Source organism: Amblyomma americanum, chromosome 9 (assembly GCF_052857255.1).
Source record: "Amblyomma americanum isolate KBUSLIRL-KWMA chromosome 9, ASM5285725v1, whole genome shotgun sequence".
NCBI classification, from domain to species: Eukaryota; Metazoa; Arthropoda; class Arachnida; order Ixodida; family Ixodidae; genus Amblyomma; species Amblyomma americanum.
This window is the reverse complement of record NC_135505.1, coordinates 96,913,330-96,933,044: the sequence shown is the minus strand read 5'-3', so window position 1 is coordinate 96,933,044 and position 19,715 is coordinate 96,913,330. Positions and strand designations below refer to the sequence as shown.

The window sequence follows — 19,715 nt, the reverse complement described above, 5'->3', positions numbered from 1 at the left end:
TAAATTTGGACCTTTCTGAGGCAGAGTTTTACGATGAAGGCGGTAAGTAATTATTCATTATTGGTTTGTCCAGAGCTATCAATAATGCTTAACATTTCTCGAAAAAGTTAACCCAAGCCACAATCAATGATAAAGCTTAAATTAACTCGTAATATGAGAGTTTGAGTGTTTTTAAGTACCAGTTAGAAGCATTAAAGAATTTATATCAAATGCGCATTGAAACGAAGTTTAGACATCTTGAACAAAAATATTAGCTTAAAGAAAACGGTAACTCAGTGCTTGCTAGAAAATGAGAGTTGAATGAAAACAATGAGGACAATAATAATAGAATTCAGATAGGAAAATTCCAATATTCCGGTCCGATAAGTGAAGCCACCAGTGACGGAAATATTTCCGTGCTTACATCACACTGTTTTAAGCACGCTGTGAGCACAAGATATTTACGTATCAAATGCCTTGATTCTTCGACAATTTATTTCTCATTTCAAAAAAGATACCTACAAACCTGTTTTCAGTGCATAGGACTTAGAAAAAACAGTTATTTATGGATGCCCTTGTGTTTCTTTTCTGCTACATGAGTGAAGTTGTATTCACATCTGGACCCTACACCATCTGTGTTTCAGGCAATTACTTAGTCTGCAAAAGTCCTGAATGTGAAGCCAGAGGTAAGGTATTTTAACATTCTTGAGATAATGAGTGCTTCTGATAAAAGAGGCCTCAAAGAAAGGCTACATAGAAGCTTCAAAACTAAAGGTGTCCTACAACATTCCAGACAAAATTTGTTTAGTCACACGCACGTTTGCATGACACGGAATACCCTCGCTGCAAAATATCAGATATCTTAAAAACAATATAAAGTTAAATGATGTTCGAGTGGAGGCACTGGTAAAATATCGAATAATATTACTTGTTTCTCAAATTTTGCGCAGCGAGCGGAAGCAGTATTGTTCATTTAAATAATCTTCCATTCACTGTTTTCCCCTTTGCGCTGACAAGGAATTGGACGAGATACCACCTAATCACTTCAAAAAAAAAAAGAACTTGCGACGACGTATAGAAACAGGATGTTTAAAGTATCAAACTAAAGAGAGTTAGAAATTACATTTTTTCAAATAACGTTATATGACAACACACATGCCTAAGAAAGCGGCAAATCTACCTGAAACTCGTTAAAAATGCTGCTTGACGCATTCATGAAAGCTTTCACTCTAGTACCCACACAACCCAAAATTTTCACTAAACGTAATTATATGACGTAATATAAATACATTCTAACAATCTGTAATGAAATATTCAAAAAACACTCCGGGCAACGGTCTTCCCTTCAAAAACTTCTCTTGCATACTTGGGAATATAGGCTTTGAAAAATAGACAGTGGACCTTCGCGGCTAAATAATAATTCGCCGGAGATTTATTTACTTAGTATGCTCAAATGCTCTAATGAGAGTGCCATTGAGGCTTGGAAGGGGGTGGGGGGAGGGCTTCGCATATATACTGTGATGCCAAGAGAACAATTTGAACATTATTATTACAACACTGTTATAAAATAATAAATAATACAACCATAAGGAAACTAGAACGAATAAATTACACATGAGAGAAAATGCAGCACATTTTTTCATTCAAAGTAACGTGGTCAGAGGTGTGAACAATCTTGTCTGCAAAAAAATACTGTCACGTATGGCGACTGCAATCAGGGCGGCAGAAAGGCAGCTGAAATGGCGTCTCAACAAAACTCTTTATTTGAGCTGACTTAAGCCCACAATTGACTGAATCCCTCGACGGTGGCGTAGCAGCAAGCGTGCTCGGAACGTCCAACAGCATGTTCGCCACTCTCGACCATGCTCGAATAAAAGCTGAAAGCGATCATTAGGGAAACGGCGTGCAAAGTAACCACAGCATTATGGAACAACATAGAATCAGTTTCGCCTGTATGCGATTAACCTAGATATATCTGAACGCGTCTTGCAATCAAAGCGACAAAGCCGTGCGCCCGCAGCTTTGAAGAATGAACAAACAGTACAAAGATTCGCGGCATTACTCTAATCTCAAAGAAGAATCGACCCGATGCATTAGAACAAATGAGGCGACTGCTTCACGGTTGCTTCGCTGGGCGCTGCTCCTACAGGAGTACGACTTCGTGGTCGAGAGCATTAAGGGAAAAGATAACGTTGGCACAGACTACCTCAGCCGGGTGTGAATAGCCATGGGGTGAACTAAACGCGTTGGGACGGCCAGTTTCACCCTTAACTAGAGTAAAGTAAAGCACCTGAAGCGCTCGAAACGGGCAAACATAGATCTTTTAGCAGAACTGGCAGCTGAACTTTCTTCGAATATTAGATTTGCCAGGAAACGGTACTTCACAGAATGCCTCCCGGAATTCATAAAAAGTAACCCTGCTAAGTTTTGGAATCATATCAGAGAGTGGGCATTGCCACAGCTTTTAATAATTATTTCCACTCTGTATTCTCAGCTGATGGAAATGGAAATGACGGTTTTCTTTGTGATCCCTTTGAACCTTTAGACATTGTATCTGATGGGCGTGTCATTGAAATGCTACTCCGATTAGAAACGAAGTCTTCTTCCGGCCCAGACGGCATCCCTAATGCATTTTTGCGGCGCTATGCTGAATCATTGTCTCGTTTTTTGTCCAAAATATTTCGTGCTTCCTTATCTTCTTGCTCCTTGCCGCCTGATTGGCTGACAGGGAAGGTTATTCCTGTTTATGAAAATGATGATCGACTCTGTGTAAACAACTACCGCCCAACCTCTCTAACGACATCCTGTTGTAAGCTTATTGAACATATTATTGCCAATCATATACTTGCACAATTAAACAGTAATGGTGCGTTAAACCCTGCTCAGCACGGCTTTAGGAAAGGATTCTCTACTACTACCCAACTGATAATAGCCATTCATAATTTCAGTGCAGCTTTAGACAAGTCAGGCCAAACTGATGTTTTATTTTTAGATTTTGCCAAAGCCTTTGACAAGGTGCCACATAACAAACTTCTTTTAAAACTGAAGCTCATTGGTGTACCACCTCCGCTCATTGCTTGGATTGCAGCTTATCTACAACACAGGACGCAGTTTGTGGAGATTGGCGGTAGTTGTTCTCCTCCGCTCCCTGTAACCTCTGGGGTCCCTCAGGGAAGTGTGCTTGGTCCTCTACTTTTTTTAATTTATGTAAATGATCTAGTTTCCGGTATTAACCCAGCTGTTAAGATTGCTCTGTTTGCCGATGATTGCATGATATATACTCCGGTATCTTCCGTTTCTGACCAGGAACATTTAGATAATGCTCTGCTTAGTGTCGTTTCCTGGAGTGAAAAATGGGGTATGGAAATAAATACTCAGAAGACTGTGCTCTTGCGGATAACAAGGAAGAAAAATCCGTTTTCCTTCAACTATTGCATTAATGGCGTTCCGGTTAAAGAAGTGCCAAGGTATAAGTATCGTGGTATTGTAATAAACTCGCAACTAAAATGGAATGACCATATAGACCACATTAAATCCTCATCTTTACGTAAACTTGGTTTTCTTCGCCATAAACTTAGGGGCGCACCTAGCAGCTGCAAGCTATTGGACTATAATACGCTTATAAGACCAAAACTTGAATATGCCGCCATCGTTTGGGACCCCCATGAAAAAAAAGACATAGCAGAATTAGAAAAAATACAGAGACGCGCAGTACGTTTCATATTTAATAGACACAAGAGAACTGATTCCCCATCTTCGTTAATGGCAGCAAATTATATTAAACCACTCCACGTCAGACGCAAGATAGCCCGCCTAACCTTCCTTCACAAGCTAATCCATGGAAACCTAGGCATTTCTCCAGTCCTCTATGTGCAGTTTTCAGAAACGCGTAGAACTCGTCGTCATCATGATCACACCTTAGCACCATACTTCGCGCATACTAACACCTTTAAATTTTCTTTTTTTTCCACAAACGATTGACGAATGGAACGCCCTGCCTCTGCAGGTGATATCGGCTGTTGATTTTGACAAGGCACTCTGTGAGCTATTTTAAATATATGTACAACATTGCACAATTTTATTGTTCTGTGTTTTACGATGTAACTGTTTTTGTGTTGAGTGAATGTATTTTTCTGCCCTCCCTGCCTGGACTCAAATGAGGGTCTGCATTATTGTGGAAATAAAAAATAAAATAAGTAAAAAAATTTCTTTTTATTGTTATTTTGTGCATTGTTGGTAGTGATTTGAAATGTTATGCAGCGCAAGATGTTGGCGTGTAGTCGTGTTTCAGTGTTGGACTGTTACGACAGAATGTGCAGTGTCGAACTGTTTTGACTAACTGGGACGTGACTGCGTGAGGTGTGGCAGTGCGTGAGGCGTGTATCGGTGCGCTATCCAGCGAGCCTTCGTGGAAAACTGGTGATACGACGAGGTCGTACGCGCTGGTGACTGTGATGTGCACGTCATTCATCTGAGGTGGCTTGTCCACCAGGAGCGTGTGTGCATGCAAGAAATTTTTGTTTTGTTTGTTAATGTTGTTGAGAATATAATTCTTTTCGTGGGGGTTGTGTCACAAAGTTCATGCCTGCCCTGTCCAGTTTTGACCTTTGTTTCCCAGAAACATGTCGCGGAGCGGCGTCGACAGCTTTTTCCCCCTCCACCGCGGGGGAACGGCATTCTCACCATAGCGCTGGAGTGGTCACTCAAAACTACTCCCCCCCCCCCCCTTCGTAGCATTGTTGCCATACAGGTGGCAAGCGCTTGCACGTGTTGCGAACAGCAGAAGCGGATTGAATGCCCCGGCACTGTTCGCGGCCCCCAATGGCTCCTCGTGGGATTAAGGCATTGTGCCGAATTCTTTCGACATTCCTCCATGTGTTCTTTTTTTCTTTTTGGGAGCTGCATTCCTCTGTGCGTGGCTCCTGAAGAGTTTTTTTCCCTGTGCTGTTTTTTTTTTCATTCTTTGCCATGCGAAGGGGGCGTCGGGAACGCCGCGCGCTGGCAGTTTGTCTGGAGATTTCGGTGCGTGCGGTCGTGAGTGAGGTCAGCCAGGGAAGTGGTCGACAAGGAGCCTAGGCGGAGATCTGACGCGTAGAGCGCGGCGACTGTGGTCCCGAAGACGCGAGGCCTAAGTTCGCCCGTATCCGCAAGCCCCCATCAGCCCCGCGACGAGCAACCGCAGCCCGACGCTCCCTGCGACCGGACCTTGCCACTCCACAGCTAAGCCATCGTTTCTCACCACTCACTTGAACTCTTTTATCTTTGTATTTTTGCTTTCTGTGTTTCTCGTTGTAATCCTTTGTACTGTATTTCCGTCTCGTAACAATTTTGTATAGCAATCGCCCTGATGTTTTTCTATGTGTTAATTGTTGTGTTAACGTGTTCAATTGGTGCTTGTGTTATTTGCGTCACGTCAGTGTACGGCGCTACCTTGTCGGGCATATTGTATTACTTGGTTGTTGTTTGCCTAATTAAATTAATTCGCTACGGAACTTGCCTACGCCTCATGCCTCCGGTCAACGACTAATCAGGCGTGGCCCCTATCGCCGGTCAGCAGTCGAATCACAATCTTTCGCACGCGGGGTGGAGAAGTTTGTCGCTCCTCCCCCTCCGAACTTACGGAGAGTGCAGTGGTGCGCAGGATGGCCCGATTAATTGTAACTTCGGCGCCAACCAACACCACAGCCGCCCTCGATATCTTGAAAAACGCAGGTTGATGAATGCCAAATGCTCATTAAGGAAATCGATGCCGAGTCATGGGAACATCGCTGTAGTACTGCGAACGTCTCAGAATAGGTGTGTCCCTTCGGTCACTCGCGCTGAACATCGCCCCAAAGGCGTGATGAGGTGGCCTTCGGTGGTGTAAATTTATGGGCCATCCTAGGCGGTCGTGACTTTCCTCCACTGCACTTCGAATGTTCCAATAATGACTGAATAATAGACGCCTGTGTCGACTAGAGCAGTGGCTTTCAGGCTGTCGATAGCCACCTATAAGTCAGATGTCCTGGCTTCTGCGTTGCAGGTCGTCCTCGACGTTGGCTCACGGCTTCATCGGCTATGTGAATCGTGAGTAGGGCGTGTAATCGGGGCTTTTCTGGGTGGGCGCGTCATTTTGAAATCCGGCCGCTTCTTGCTTGAGCTCGTATTCATGTGAGGCGTGGAGGTAGTGGATGCGGCATCTTCATGCGGCGCGGTCGGACATGTACTTAGTCGTTTATCTGGTGAACAACCTCACCTCCAAAGGTTGCGTCTTTTAGTTTTCCCTGCAGGAGCAGGGGAAACTTTCGCAAATAACCGATGCGGATATGCAACCCGGTGACTGAAAAAGTATCATGGGCGCTGATGGTCAGCGGGAGAGACGGCTAAATGACACGTAATCGTCTCGACGGAGGTACTAGTCGATATCCCGTGGCCGTTGGTCGAGACGGAGTCGTGGGGTATCAACTGAGAAGCCACGCAAGCCCATTCTTTTGTAGGTGTAGTGCCGAAATATGTAGCAGGGTTGACCGCAACGGAAGCAGAGCGGGTGGCGCTTTTCAGGGGCCCTCCAGGGGTCGGTTTTTCTTGTGGGGGTTTGCAAGTTATTTGGAAGATCGGGCGATTGGGATCTTTTGTGGCAGTGTATACGGCACTTGACAGTGAGCGGGAGTACGCCTTTCGCTGCGCACCACGTTGGTGTAAATAATGGCCAGGGGTTTGCGTAGCCGCGGAAGTCGCGGTGCCAAGTGCCTGCTGCACTTCTTGCAGCACATTCATGATGGTCGCTGCTTGAGGCTGTGGGGATGTTGGCAGCAGTCGTTGTATCTCCTCGCTGATAATTTTACGGATACCTTCCCTCAAGTTTTCGCTGGTGGTGATCGTCGTGTCCAGACGAATTGCACAGACATAATCAGGGCGGTTGTACTCGAATCCAGACATCGAGAGTCTTCTCGGTCGTGCAAACTTCTTGCATGTATTCCTCGACTGTTTTTGGCGGCTGGCGGACGAGTCTGGCAAAGAGCTGTTGTTTCATGCAGCGCGTTAATAACTGAACTTTCTTTTCTTCTGTTCTTTTGGGGCCAGCGCCGTGATAGAGGCGCTTCATCTTCTTTGATGGAACAGCGGACGGGCTCGTTCAGAAGCTGGATACTGGACTCAAGGAGTCGCTCGGCTCTTTCTTTACTCACGGCACTGGTGGATACATTGAAAAGTTAGTTCTTGAGTAGCCCCCTTGTCGTTAGGAACGACTCGTGGTTATACAACCACGTGCGTGCTGAGCCCTATTTTAGGCCTCATATCAGCTCTATTCTTGAGTAAAGCCACGCGCTCAAATTGGTGCAACCATTCTTAGGGGTCTTCACCTCGGGATCCATTGAAAATTGGCCACACCCACGTGTGCAGCAGTACGCTTGACATCTTTTGCGATGTAGTGGTGCTCGTAGCAGCGTCTTTTCTCTATCGGGTATAGTCCGGCAGTGTCCCGAACTCAGGCTGTTCTTCCTGGACTGGCTCCGTGAACTGTTGGCTCGTACTCCGCTGCGCAGCGCAAAGGGCTAGCATCACGACATGAAGGGGGTGTCCGGTACATAGATGGGTACGCAGCCCCTCAACCAGATGTCACGTAGTGATGACTGCAATCTGGAGAGCAGAAAGATAGCGAAAGTGGCGTCTAAATAAAACTCTTTATATGAGCTTACTTGAGCCCACAATCGACTAAAGCGCTCGACCACCGTAGCAAGAAGCGTGCTCGGTGCTCGTCGGTGCCCGCAGCTCTCGGCCGTGCTCAATTTAAAGGTGATAGCGAACATTAGAGACCTCTAGAACAACATAAAATCAGCTCCGCCTGAATGCGATCAATGTGGACAAATAAGGATGCGTTTTGCAGCAGAGCGATAAGACGCGCGCCGGCAGCTTTGAAGAATGAACAAAGAGTACACGTGTTCGCGGCGACACCAAGAAATTAATTAGCGTTCCAGGACTGACTATTTGAAAGTGGAGGTTCCTTCCTATCCGCGTTTGAAACTGAGGTTGTTGTGCAATGAGTTTGATGCTATTCGGTTGTGTACGAGGTAGGCCGTAAACAATTTAAAGGAAGTGACAAAGAGTGATTAATCTGCGAGTCTGAAGACGCGAATGCAGCGATACCTAATGTTTGGTATAGTCGTGACAAACGAATGTCATCGAGAAGTTAAGCGGCGATTTTTAAATCGTGCATACTAGCTTTCTCTCTTTTTCATTAGTTTTGAATGGAATATCAGTGGCGAAAGAGTGTTATTGGCATTGTCTTCTCTGTTCTTTCCAGTTAATGCTCGTAAACGTCTGCTTCAAACGTTCTTAAGCTTTGTGGTCGATGTCTGCTATATGAATTTCAATTGCAGGTCACTGTGCTAGTCTATTATTCTGCCTTGACGCGTATTTGATTGCTTAATCTAAAGTGTCTGTGTTTTATTCCATCGTAAGTAAGAAATTTATTCGGAAACTGCTGAGCCAGCTAGCAACTGTGGCGATCCGTGGCTTTGAAAAGGTGCCAGTGAATAGCTTTATTCGAAGCTGCTTTCATTATTTTAGGCATCGTGGTGGAATAATGAACATTAATGCGTGGATAAAACTAACAGGTACATAAGGGCGCGTTTCAGAACAGAAAAGTGCAATATCACGTGTAGCGTATGCACCTCTCCAAACCATCGCAATTTATGTGAAGGCGAGCGTTACTTTTCTTACGTCTGTGTTGATAATTCCTCTTCACAGCTGCAATGTGCGCGTGTGGTGGTCAGTTATCAGTCGTAATAAATTTTTTCGTATTATTAATGCAATTTTAGCACATTACTCTTGCGCCTTACGTTTACGATTGTCGTTGCTGTGGCGCGATGCCCTCATCATGAATATCAAATGAAATTCCATCCATCATTTTTGCTTTGTATTTCGCCCATAAGGTATTTATATAGCCCATTTAAACATTTCGGGGATATTCGAAATATCTCTTGCTCTAAAATACAACATGGTGCCTAGGATTCCTTAATTGGACGTCAGAGAAAAACTATGTGGTGGGCACACTTCTGGTTTATGGTGGTGTAAAGACATAGCTCTCTGCTAGATGATTTCGTGACAATGGCTGAAAGCACGCTCACATAGAGAAAAAAATTCAGGGGGGCACTTTGTTCACCTAAAGCGCTGTGAGGCGAAAACCTTTAGGGCGGTGTTGCTGCTTGTGTCACTGACGTGTGGTTAAGATGTTAAGTACTTGCGTTTACCCTCATTCTGAGACTCCATTGAAGCGAGCGCTAGGAGGTAGGTTGCTCGCTATCCGACTCGGTCGACAGCTGCGAGGCGTCTCGCGCGGGAGTGACGCGCGCGCCGTGGCGCTACCTTGCGCATGCGGAGTGAACTACCAGTGGTGCTATAGGGCCTCCGAGATTACCCCGAAGCTCGCTAGGCGAAGAGATCTCGGAGGCCATTGGCGCAAGATTGTAAGGACGGACGCAGCATGAGCCATTAGAGGCTTTCGCCTTAGTATGCGCATACGGCGGTGACTTGCTCTGCCTACTTGAGAGGCATTTAGGAGGACGTTTTGCAGCGACTGTGTCCAATTGAATATTGTTTTTCAGCTGCACTTATCAATGAATTTACCAACCGGAGTGTGGACCCCTGCGACGATTTCTTCACCTATGCCTGCGGTGGCTGGGTGAGCTTGCAAACACTGTCCGTTCGCGGGTGGCGTGGAGTTCTGGACCAGCTAGAAGAGGAGCTACCACTGAGAATAACAGGTTAGACGGAATTTTTTACTGAATCCGTCGACGCATGTTCACATGGATTCGTTCTCTCTACCGGCCATGCGAAACTTGCAGTACTGCTTCTCTAGGTGCCTTTTTTTTCTCCGTTCAATGCATTATAAAATAATTGCAATGTTTTTGCAATGTAAGCCACACTATATTGGTGTTAAAAATTGACGTGTAATAATTACATTCGTGCTTAGCGTTGTGCACAACTGGACTGAATTTTGCGCCGTGTGAGCTGCATTCAGAAGTGAAGATAAAATAGAAGATTCCGTGGCATCTACCACTGTTTGATTGCAAAGAAATCTGCAGGCGGAAAGAAGCTTCTCGGAGGCGGTGATATGTTCTGACGACAAAATATTTTGGGCATACAAAAACTTCCTCTTTTTTGAAAAACCTATAAAACCACGGTAGAGAAGAGTACGTATAGGTAAAATTTCCTTTTATGCGAGGGTAAAGTACATAACGGTATGGAAGAAAAGAATTATTGCTTGAATACCACCTACCTCAGGCGAAGCAGTGCTGCCGAATGAGCGAAGTCATGGCGGTTTGGAAAATGAAACATTGCATACGTAGATGTGCAAAAATGTCTCATGGCTAAATGCGGGACTGACAAAATTTCGCACTTGAACACTGTAAATGAATATTTATCACTTAGTATATTAGCCTCACACGTCCTGATACAATGTTGTATTCCTCCGGAAGATTATTACAAAAAGAACTTAAGGACTTCTTAGGGTCAAAAGTTGTCTGCCAAGGTACCCAAAACTTACGTTCGATATACATCAATTGCTGTCTTGTTTTCAACAGATGCGGTAGAATGACCCCTCATTTTCAAATCGAGAAGGCACTTGCGAATATTTTATAAATGTTGCTAACCTTCTTTTCGAGAGCCAAACCATTTATGAGATCATCAAACATTAGACATGCCACTTTAAAAATACAAATGTAGGCGCATAACACAAGGATTAAAATAATCAAGTGATCTCTAAACTTTATAAATAAAGCCTCGTTCGAATTATAAAGTTCTAGATTTGTAGGTTTTAACTTAGTATGCACTGCTACGCAATCCAATGTAAATAAACCTAGAATATGCCTTTTATTTGCTTCTTTTCATTTATTAACAGTGCAATTTTTTTACAAGACCGCAGCAGGGTTGGCACAATATATACCAAAATATCAGAATATATCGTAGAGTGCAAATCTGCAAGGAAACTAGGGGTGGGTTTCAAACATATTTAGGGAAGTTTGTGTGGGTGCATTATTATAATTCCACTGTGTAATCGTTGTGGGGAAATAGGGGCGCTTATAGGAGTTGATTCATTTGTTTTTTTTTGCGCGAATAAAACAGCGCTTTTATCTTGTGGTATACGAAGAGGAAACAAATATAATGTTTGATGTGTCAAGATTGCATTATTTTTGATTAATTCAAAAAAGAATTTTACTTGAGATAGGATTTCTGTGAGAGTCTGGAAGCAAACGACTTTGATTAGGAGACAGGAGATGGATTTACCACCAAAGGCGTTACAAATAAACTTTACTGCTTTCTTTTGTGCTCTCTGGGATATATTAGCTTTAGTTTTAGTCAAGGGACTCCTGGTAAAGGGATATTGTAAAACTGGACGAATATATGTTTTATAGATGAGGAAAGTGCACTACCTGTGGTGAGCTCACAGCACGTCGAAGCAAAAATGATATTTGTAGGCAATAAATTGTGATGTTACTAAAGTGTTCTCTCCAGGAGAAGCTATTGGAGGCCAGAAGCCTTACCAGCTTGTACTTATTTACTTCAGCGAGAAAATTATTGTTAGGAGCATTATTTTATTTCATTAGACATAATATATAGGACTGGAGTTTTTGGCTACATGCTTGAACGCTGTTTAATCGCAATTAACATAGATGATTTCCACTGATCACATCAGGTTAATTCCTTCGTAAAAGCATTATTTACGCTTACTTGATCTTCAGGACTTTTAACGTTTCGATATAACACACAATCGCCAGCGTACCATTTGATAGATACAAAAGGTTAGAGGAAATGTCAATGATAAAGATTAAAAAGCGGCCTATCACTGGACCCCTGGGAAATGCCAGAATCATCAGGAACTCGAGGGGAATTAATATTTATTGCCACTAACTGGCAACGGCGTTTTAGGTAAGCTGCAATCAATGCGAGTAGTGTGGCTTCTTTTAATACGTTACCTCTATTGTGAGAAACTTCAGAATGCGAAGCTGTGTTAATCCTTTTTTAAACCCCCTAAATATAGCTTCTGTCTAATTACCTTTGTTTGTTGCCCGTGAAAATCATACATGGTTTATAATAGCTTTGTGCTGGCAGAGAGAAAGATTGGGAGAGAAGGAAGGCAGGGATGTTAACCAGGAAGGCTTCCGGTTGCACTGGGGAAGGGAATGAAGGGCTTAAAAAGGGAAAAAAGAAGAAAAGAGAAACACAGTCACTATCTGTAAATCAAAGCAGTCATTCGTAAAAACAAAACAGTGCCTTGTAAGCCTTGATGGCATCGGCTGTTGTGACCAGGAACCGAAGATCTTGTCCTCTGTGAAAGGGCGAGAATCAAGGCGGTCCAGGGCACAACGCAGCTCACGTCTGTCGTTCAGAAAGACAGGACACTCACGCAGGAGATGACTGATTGTCTCTTCGCAGTCAGTTTACACAAGAAGTGCTGTCGGCCATGCCAAACCGCAAAGCTTATTGATTTGTGAAGGCAACGCCGAGCCATAGGCAGCACAGCCATATTGCTTCGCGACGCGCTATGCCACATGGAAGATGGAGGAGCAATCTTGGGTCCAGTGCCCTCAAAATGTTTCCATACACATTGTGCCGAATATTTTAAACACGGAACTGGACTTCGCGGGCATTCCATTAAAAAATAAAAGCTTGCTTGACTTTCTTTGGAAAAGATAGTTCCGGGGGAGCCACGGTGTCTCCTATTGAAGAGCTGCAAGAACCGGATGTAGTGCGTCCAGTACTTAAAATGCGCTGTGTGCTACTAGCGTGCTCAAGCTGGAAAGTAGAGCACGCATGATATTCATCAATGAAGGGAGAATTGCAATCACTTCTATGTCTTGGTCATGGTTCGAATCGTGCCTTTTGCCCTAATAAGTCGTAGGTGTTGCAGATATGGGGTGCGGCAACGTACCTGACGCAGTGTGCGTTCTAGGCTTTTCGTACTGGTGGCCATGTTGTATCTCAGGCAGCAGATCGCGTGTCACCAGACGCGGGGCTTTTCTGATTTAGTGCGGATGTTGGTGGAGGCGGACAAACTGCAGTGCAGCGTGAGGTCTTCATTTCAAAGATGATTGTTTCCTCCAACGACCTTGGGCGGCGCGAACGACGTCGTCGCACCTTTCCAGGAGCTTCTGTGTGGGTGGAATGGTCTCGCACTATTAGTTTCAGTACCGCCCTGTAAGTATTTAGGCGAGGGCAGTATTTCGAGGAATTGTCGCGAGGGCCATGGCAATGGGAGGGCGAGGGCTAGTTGGCGCTCTTCAACGCAGCCGCGAGGAAACTGTTGCCGCTGTGTGGATCGGAGCATCTTGGGCACACGATGGAGTTGTGACAGATGCGCTCACGTGACCAATTCTAATGCATTTTCTGCACTGTAGCGGCTTAGGTACGAATGGACAGACTGGGTGTCGAAATTGCCCACCTTCATGTACGACGAAAAGCTGTCACCCTTGAAGGTCAGCTTGTTGCATGTAGACATTCCAAGACGCTGAACTTGTAATATAGAAATGCGGTTGGTTGACGACTTGATTAAGCCGTCATCAGAGAGGAAATGTTGGCGTTGTAAATTGCGCCATCATGGTTCTGCTGTCTTGGAGAATAAAAGAGTGTACACTCATATTGCCGAGCTTGGTGATGGCTGCCGAACTGTCTAGTGTGCTTCGCTTCATGACACCAATGGCAATGATGTTTTTGTGGGAGTTCACTCTAACGTCTTTAATTCCGCCTGGTACGAGGCATTCAAGATACAGAGATATGGCTTGCCTCTTAGCGTTTCAAGTTGTTCGTTGGTCCTAATGGCAAGAAGGCTGTATGTGCATCGGCAGTTCGGGCCGAGATGATCGTTTTTGTTCTTGAGCGCGTCGTTGACGTCGACTCAGCTTGTCTGCGCAGTCTGCGCTTGGGATTCTTAATAACGAAGGATACAAACACATCGTCGGCCGAGGAGTCATCACTTGGTGCCGAGTACACAGCAGTGTACTCGCTGCTTGAGACACTCAGGGTGTACAGGCGCTTCCTCTGGGTGGCCGCTGCCGACCCACCGGGTTCCACAGGAGGCGTAGCAGCCTCCATTTCCATCGCCGTGACACAAAGGGAGCGGCGGCTCCTTAATTACGACACACCATATAAAAAAGTGCACGTACGTGAAGACAGCGTTGTGATACGGGAAAACTTTTCCCCTCGCTGGCAAATAATTCTTGCCTTAAGTCATGTAGAGGTATAGTTTGGAACTTATTTAGCACAAAGAAATAAGATACACGATCATGTATAGTTTTGCATGCTTTTGAGTTTAGTTATAAGGCATTGTAATTGTTAATAGATGTTGTGTCTCCAGTGACTAATTCTGGCCGTTTTCCTATCACTTGGTAATGAACGGTCAGTTAATATTCGGTCATACAAGATAAGTATTTTTAGCAGCATTCACCATAATGCTGCAGGAACGCATTGGGAATGCCATCTGGCCAAAAAGAGTGTTTTGCATCAGTTTTGAGCAATAAATTTAGGATAACCACCGCGGAAATCTCATGAGCAGTTTAAGGAATAATCACGAAATAGATAGGATGAGATCAGACTCTGGCGCGGATAGCAAGTTGAAATAATGATTGGAAGCCATGCACACGAAAAAATCCCCACCCTCAATTTTGCAATTTAAGCCAAAATGTGTAATTTAATCGCTATCTGCGCGTTATCTACCTCCAGGATTTCTCAGGAGACTCATTAGTGATGGATGGCAGCTGCATATATTACTACCTTCCTTGTCACATTCAGTCTGTGCCTTTATTTTTTCTAGTTGTTATCAATGCTTGTTTGTGTTTGTGGGCGTAACGTGTTTAGTCTAGTAGGCGGGCTCCGTCAAGTAATATTCAAAAGAAGACTTCAGAAAAAAAATTATGGAGGGCACGTAAGAATACTGACGTACTGTGGATGTGAAATCGCGCATGCGGGGTGTTTTGCTGCAGCGTTCGCGTACGTCTCTAATGCAGTGGCTAGCAAGGCTGACCTGTTCGCGCCACCCGTATCGAATTTGATGAAGAAGACGATACCCAAACCTAGCGCTATAGTCTTCCACTTGAGCGTGCGAGGTATTGCGCTGCAGTGAAGTCATATTGTTCTATGAAGTGACCTGCGATGCACGTCTGTTCGCTACGGACTGGGTGAAAAACTCACTTGGGGAGAGGTTTGATGTTTTATTCATTCCCTAATGACGTAGACATTCCCGATGGCGACATGAGGTCACGTGAGTTTAGGGACCGTCAGGCGTGGACAAAGACAAGGCCGGATATACCACTTTATTAGCCATATAATGCTTTCCAATTAAAATATTGATATCTGACAGAGACGACTTTTTAAAGCCCACTGCAACAAAGTTTTTATTTTGGTTAAAATTCCTTTTAAAGTGCTCGTTTTGACATAAAGCAAATCCTGGCGAAGATCCCAGCTTGTTAGAAAACTGGCTCTCAGGTTACAAGGATTTTTGAAAAACGCTCGGTAGCAGTGTCACGGATCTCCCCGGAAAACACTCGGACCAAAAGAATGGACTAGGCGACAGGTGTACACACAAAGACGGACATTGAATACAGCCTACGTGACACACACTCTACAACACAAAACTAACAAAACTAACACAAAACAGAAAGACTATAAATACACACGACCTGGGAACACTGCTACTAGCGTCTACTACTAGCGTTCTACTGTTAGTGGTCGGCGTTCGTTCTCACGGTTGATTCGATGCGGCTGCGGCGTTGTCTGGATCCAGTAGCCGGCGTCGAAGCGGCGTTCGACGTGCTTGGGCTAGCGTTGCTGGCGTTGTCGCTGGCTGCGTCGTACAAGCTCCCGGTCCAAGCGCCCGTGGAGGTGATGAGGGCACCGCCCGGATGGGTGGCAACATCGCTGGAGACACCCCTGTCCGTAGCAGGTGGTAGCGTCCTCCGTTGACTCCCCGGAACAGGCTCAGGCACGGCAGGCAGTCCACGATGCGAAGCCGTAGAACGCGAGCTCACCGGAGCAGTAGCTGGCGCCGCTCTCTTCCAGCCGATGTGTCCCTGACCCGCAGGAGCCACCGCTTCTCTGTTCTTCTGCCCCGTGCCTCGGTCTCACTCGCCATTTTATAGCCTTGGCGTTAGTCCACGTAAGCCTTCTACTCGTCTTCTTCACTTCTCCACCAATCATCTCACTCCACCTCACCGAATGCCTCTCCACCAATCATCTCTCTCCACCTCACCGAATGCCTTTTCTTCATCTTCTTCATTCTTCGGCTAATCCACGTCGTCTTCCTCAAGCCTTTCCTTTAAAGCTTAATATAGGCTCCTTAATATATGTGACAAACGCCCCCTCTCTCAAGAGTTTTTTTCATGAAAAACTGCTCACGTCATCCTCAGCTTCAAGCCACCCAGCCAACCGACTATCTTCTGTGGCGATTCTGGACCCAGTACACAACACACCGCAGATGTCCAGCACACACCAAAAGCACATCACTAACACAGCACACCAAACGGCCTCTTCGGAACATTAACACACCACTGCCGTTGTCCGTACAGAGTCCCTAATAAACATGTGGATGTCCACAACACACTCCCTCGTATAATCACATAACACCAACAACAGCAACAACAACAAGATAAATCCCAGAAATACGTTAACACAGCAACCACAACAACAAGGTAAATCCCAGAGATACGTTAACACAGCAACAACAACAAGATACATCCCAGAGTTACTTAGTGCTGTTCAGTTGGCTCTACTTATGAAGTCCGCTCCAACGTTATTTTCTGTCGTCATTGAAATCGGGGTTTATTAATACCTCATCCCACCCCCCAAATGTCAATATCCAGTCTTTGAAACGGTACGTCGATGGCTCGCATTTTGCCCAGAGGTACAGGACGCACTCTTCTCTTCGGAACTGTGCGCTGGCGCACGTCACATGAGCGAACAAAGCGCTTAACGTCACTCTGAACACCCAGCCAAAAGAACTCCTCGGTGATCCTAGACACCGTTTTTTGAACACCCTGGTGTCCGGCCATAATGGCGTTATGTCCTAAGCGTAGCACGGTATCTCGTATATCTCTTGGTAACACAAGCTTTAGGACCAGCCTTCCTGAACTAAATATGCATTCCCTATGCAGAAGACCAATTACCAATTCATATTCGAATTACGTACGACTCTTCTTTTTTTTTCCCTTTTTCCCCGACTCTTTCGAAGCAGGCCTTCAAGCTCGGGTCTTCTTTTTGCCTAATTGCCATTTCGCCCGGTGTTACGCTCGCACATCGCAACAGGAGTAGAGAGCGGACGCTGCGTTGCTCGGGCTGTCGCTTGAGCTCTTGTCTCCACTGCCGACGAGAAACTGCACCCGTCTGAGCTGTCGCAGGCCTTTCCTCCTTTGAATGTTCTTCAACGTCGAGCATCCTCCACTCGGGATCGGGGTCTTCAACGCTTCCTGCACGCGTAATGTTTCCCAAGATGAGATCGTAGATGGGTTGGTCTGCGCATTTTGCCACTACCTGCCCAGTATAATATGGCGTGGACTCTACAATCCTGGCTTCAGGAAGGTACCTTACTGTTCTATCTAAAAGAGTGACGGCCGACGCTTCCCCTGTAAGATCCTCGTCCTTCACCAGGCTTCTCCGAACCAAGACTGTGTTGGCTCTGCTGTCTCTAAACACCGACATAGGACGGTCCCCTATTTGCCGAACCAGCACCGGCATTGCTGCTTTCGACTTGGCTGTTCCACTCACTGCCTCATTTTCAGCGGCGTTTGCGCTCCTTTCAGCTGTGGACCTTCGGGTGGCGTGACAAGTTCTACCCTACAGTCGACAACGCATGCTGCTCGGTCCGGCGTTCTGTATCGGCGCTCATCCAGAGTATGGCCCCTCCTCTTACAACCTTGACATACAACCTGTGTTTTTTGGGCAGCGCTACTAGTCCGACAGTCAACTGCACGGTGTCCCACCTTGCCGCAGAGAAAACACCTTACTGGCGCCTTAGATGCACCGCCATATGCTCTTGGTTTTGCCGCATATGTCTCTAGGATCTTTTGGGTTTCCTCCTTTGCCTTACTCAAATTTCTTAGCCCTTGAGCCTCGAGGAATTGGTCTACACTGTCGGCGAACTATGCCAATGAACACAACTTTCTTTCAGGAATAGCGCTAGCTTTTAGCTGCAGCACGCTGAAAATTGCTCTTTGACTAGCTTGTCACGCAACCCTTCAAACTCTTTTCTGTGTTTGGCATTTCAAGCTACCTATCAAAATAGTTGGTCAGCCTTTAGGAAAACTGCTTAGCGGTTTCCGAATCCTCATGTTTCGCGGTGCGAAATCTTTCACGAAAACCCTCTGCCGTAAGCCTGAAAATTTAGAGGAGCGCCTTTTTGACTTTATCGTAGTCCATGGAATCAGCAGCAGGCATCCTTCCAAACACATTCAGCGTATCTCCGACTAAACACATGCTCAATGCCGTGGCCCATTCACTGCGATCCCAGCCTTGTCCAAAGTTATCCGCTTGAATCGCTGCAGGTATGCATCCAAATCATCTATCTTGTCATCAAAAGGAGCCATCAGCTTTCTTGGACAAACTCTAGCCGGTCTAGGAGATTCTGTACCCGCTAAGGAACGCTGATCATTGTCCGTGATCTCCTCATATCCTTCCGCGACATGCGCCTGTTTCCACAAAATATACTCCTTCTCCCGTTCTATCCTTCTTTTCACCTGTTCTGTCTCGCGAGCTCTTCTCTCTGCCTCGCGAGCTCTTTTTTCATCTCGCTCTTCTGCTTCGCGAGCTCTCTTTTCTTCCCGCTGTTCTGCTTCGCGATCATCTGCGCGTTCTTGCGCCCTTTCTTCTATCTGCCTTTTTGCCTCTCCTTTCTCCTCGTCACAGAGACGCATCGCCTAACTTGAGCGCCAGCCCTAACGTTTTTGCCAAATCCATACTTTCTGCCGTCGAGAGATCGCAAAATTTCGAGACAAAGCAACAAAGAAAAAGGTAATGAATCCTGGCAGGCTCGCCAATTATCTTTATCACGAATCTCCGTGGGGAACACACGGACCGAAAGAATGGACTAGGCGACAGGTGTACACACACAGACGGGCATTTAATACACCCTACGTGACGTACACACTAGAACACAAAACTAACAAAACTAACCAAAAAACGCAAAGACTATAAACACACACGACCTGGGAACCCTGCTATCCGCGTGTACTACTAGCGTTCTACTGTTAGTGGTCAGCGTTCGGGCTCACGGTTGGTTCGATGCGGTTGCGGCGTTGTATGGATCCAGTAGCCGGCGTCGAAGCGACGTTCGACGTGCTTGGGCTAGCGTCGCTGGCGGTGTCGCAGGCTGCGTCGTACAAGCTCCCGGTCCAAGCGCCCGTGGAGGTGATGCCGGTGTTTTTGGCGTTGGGAGCGCCAACCGGATGGGTGGCAACAGCGCTGGAGACCCCCCTGTCCGTAGCAGGTGGTAGCGTCCTTCGTTGACTCCCCGGAAAAGGCTCAGGCATGGCAGGAAGTCCACGATGCGAAGCCGTAGAACGCGAGCTTACCAGAGCAGTAGCCGGCGCCGCTCTCTTCCAGCCGATGTGTCCCTGACCCGCAGGAGCCACCGCTTCTCTGTTCTTCTGCCCCGTGCCTCGGTCTCACTCACCCTTTTATTGCCCTGGCGTTAGTCCACGTAAGCCTTGTCGTCGTCGTCTTCTCTTCTCCATCAATCATATCTCACCACCTCACCGAATGCTTTTTCTTCA

The 19,715-nt window shown here is 46.0% G+C and overlaps 1 protein-coding gene across 1 annotated transcript in view; it reads left to right on the top strand.

The window, feature by feature from the left end:
* Window positions 1–600: 600 nt before the first annotated feature.
* Window positions 601–19,715, top strand: part of LOC144103825 (endothelin-converting enzyme 1-like) — a 176,128-nt gene continuing 157,013 nt past the window's right edge. The window contains exons 1-2 of the mRNA XM_077636526.1: window positions 601–665; window positions 9,564–9,722. The gene's annotated coding sequence lies outside the window, so the exon portion shown is untranslated. The remainder of the gene's footprint in view (window positions 666–9,563; window positions 9,723–19,715) is intronic.